At 34.6% G+C, this 2620-nt stretch overlaps 1 long non-coding RNA gene across 1 annotated transcript; it reads right to left on the bottom strand.

The window, feature by feature from the left end:
* Positions 1-452: 452 nt before the first annotated feature.
* On the bottom strand, positions 453-2391 carry LOC134548631 (uncharacterized). The gene is made up of 2 exons (XR_010079835.1): positions 2158-2391; positions 453-1489 (listed from the first exon to the last, which is right to left on the bottom strand). It is a non-coding gene; the product is annotated as an uncharacterized LOC134548631 (long non-coding RNA).
* Positions 2392-2620: the final 229 nt, after the last annotated feature.

The following is a 2620-nucleotide window of genomic DNA, read 5'->3' as shown; positions in this document are numbered from 1 at the left end:
ACAGATGGAGCTATTTCTCCTAGGTAATCAGTTCTAATAGGCATGGACATACTGAGAAATGAAAAGACCAGGCAGTATGACTACCTCATGGGCATGGTAGCAGAAAAGTTGACTACAGCTCAACTATTAAATAAAGGATGTGGAAGGTAGGAAAGGTGCCAACCAGGTTAGGGTGCAAAGTAATCTGCAACAGTGTGCCTGACAAGAGGGATCCTGTATGTGAGAGAGGAAAAAAACCTGTGTTCTATAATGAGAACTTGAAATAACTTTCTGTGATTTCTCCTGTGATTTATTATTCCTGCCCACATATGCCTTTGAAGTCTAGGTTTAACTTTTTAATGAGTGAGGGGGTTATAGAGCTGCTTGAGTATTTTGGCTGTGTAGGTATAGAGTACCTCACCTTAAAGCACCCATGGGAAGGGCAGGAGCACAACAGAACAATCACACTTATGTGTGATTTTTTTCTTATATTTATTAAACAATAAGTCCTAATGAAGAGGGGGAAGGAAATTAATGTTTTCATAACAAGTGGAGTAGAGAAATATTGGTGGTTGAATTCCTGAAGGTCTGAATAGGTTTTACATAGAGCCTCTAAATATGGGATTTACTTATTTCAAATGTTGAGCCCTTATTGATATATACCTGAAGAGTATTAAAATCACCTTTCTTATAAACTTTTTTACTCTGTACTATAACAGAAGATTTTGATTCATAGCCTTCTTTACCTCCCCATCTGACTCTTCTCAGGCTCCAGCTGCCCTTTTCTGTTCTCCCTGCCACAGAAAGTATGCCTTTATTTATCCAGTGTGGAGGTAGGAATAGCTTGTGAATCTTCACTTATTTACATCTAAACTCAGAAAGCGATGGCCAGGATGGATATCCCTTGGTGCTATCTGGATCTTCCATTTAAAAAAAAGTGTAAACCTTAAGCAGGTTGCTAAATAAAGTGTGTGAAAAGTCATTAGAGCTGCTCCAAACAATGCAGGTGATAGTTGCACAGCTAATTAGTCAACAGTGTGGAGTTTTCAGTCCTTTCTCCTCTGAAGAAAAGGTAAAGAGTTTACTTGTGTTTCCAGTTAGAAAAAGGATTGCATTAGCTGTATGCTATCAGTGCCTCAGGTATGGCTGAGACACACTGAACCACAAGAAACAAGAACATTCTGAGTAAAAGAAAAGTTCAGATATTTGTATCTGTATCTACATTTTAATAGATCTAACTGCTCTCAGTAAATAAAGACTACAAGAATTATAAAGAATAATAGTCAAGGCACTGAGCTTCAGGACCATCTGAAGCAGCTGTACACTTTTAATATAACAAATCTTGCTCAGTATGGCTTTTCTAGCACAGGTGGTACTGTACATTATTCTTCCCAGAAAAGAGCTATGATATTTCATTATAGCCATACTTCAGAGCTGCAACATTCTTCTTTCCAAAGAAGGCAGCCGAGATGAGGTCTGTAACACGAGCTGGGAGGGTGTTTGCTGGTACCTGGAAGATGATGAACAGTAATTCAATGCAACATGCAACATTTGCAAAAGTGAGAATAATAAAATCAGTGAGCCAAACAAATGAGCCATATGTTGAGTTATCTATCACCCAGGAGGTGTACTAGGAAAAGGGTGCTGAGCATCTCACTGGGCATTTTCTGAATAGACATAGTATCAATTTAAGGGTAGGATCTTTATGTGCGATGATAGATTATTGTTAGGTTATGCAATCATTTTGAGAATTTTTTTATTATTATTTCTTATTGCTGGAACATGAACATTTTGCACCAAACTATACGCACTACTAGCAAAGTAAGGAAATTTGACTTGAAGTAAATAAGGTTTTACTTTAATATTCAAGAGTTCATTTTGTATGAAGAGCAATACAGTCTTGTTTTATCCTAGTTACAAATAGATACAATGAACTGGAAAGCAATTAACAAAAAATATGTAAATTAAGTGGGTGAAATTACTTCCTACTTGATTTCTCATTGCTGGCCCTTGAAATGAGCAGCAGCTATAGAAAAGTCTTTGACAATTTTTGAATGCTTCATGTTATTCATAGCAAAATTTCATTATGAATAATATGTATATTATATATAGTAGACATATATTATTTATATATAAAAATATTTCTAGTTTTGTCAAATCTGAAAAGTTTGAACTTACTGTAACTATTCTGCTTAGATAGTGACAGCATTTCTTTTTTCCTGTGTCCATCTGTGATAATATTTTCTCTGAAAAAAAATTTTGAAAATAAATTTACCTTCTTTTTATTACCATACAAAGGCAATTGTTTTTCTGAATAAGAAAACTTCAAATAAACTCAAATAATTTCCTGCACACAGTCAACAGCCTCCCTGCTCATAATGATGTCATATAATAATCTATCAGAAATTTGTTCACATTAGCTGAAAATATGTTATTCCTTGTAACATATCAAAGGTATTTGTCAGAATTTATGACTTTGAAGCTAGAAACACTAAAAAGTGAAAATCTTCAAATTTCAAGCATCTATCTTTCAATAGGTTCTTCTGGATTCACAAACTTCAGCAGATGATTTATTTTCACTTTATAAAGTGCATAATTAAACTGCTTATATCTTTAATGCCTGTTGATTTTTTCACTTAGA

This window comes from Prinia subflava, chromosome 3 (assembly GCF_021018805.1).
Source record: "Prinia subflava isolate CZ2003 ecotype Zambia chromosome 3, Cam_Psub_1.2, whole genome shotgun sequence".
Taxonomy (NCBI): domain Eukaryota; kingdom Metazoa; phylum Chordata; class Aves; order Passeriformes; family Cisticolidae; genus Prinia; species Prinia subflava.
The sequence above is the reverse complement of the archived record's forward strand: the minus strand, read 5'-3'. Positions and strand labels throughout refer to the sequence as shown.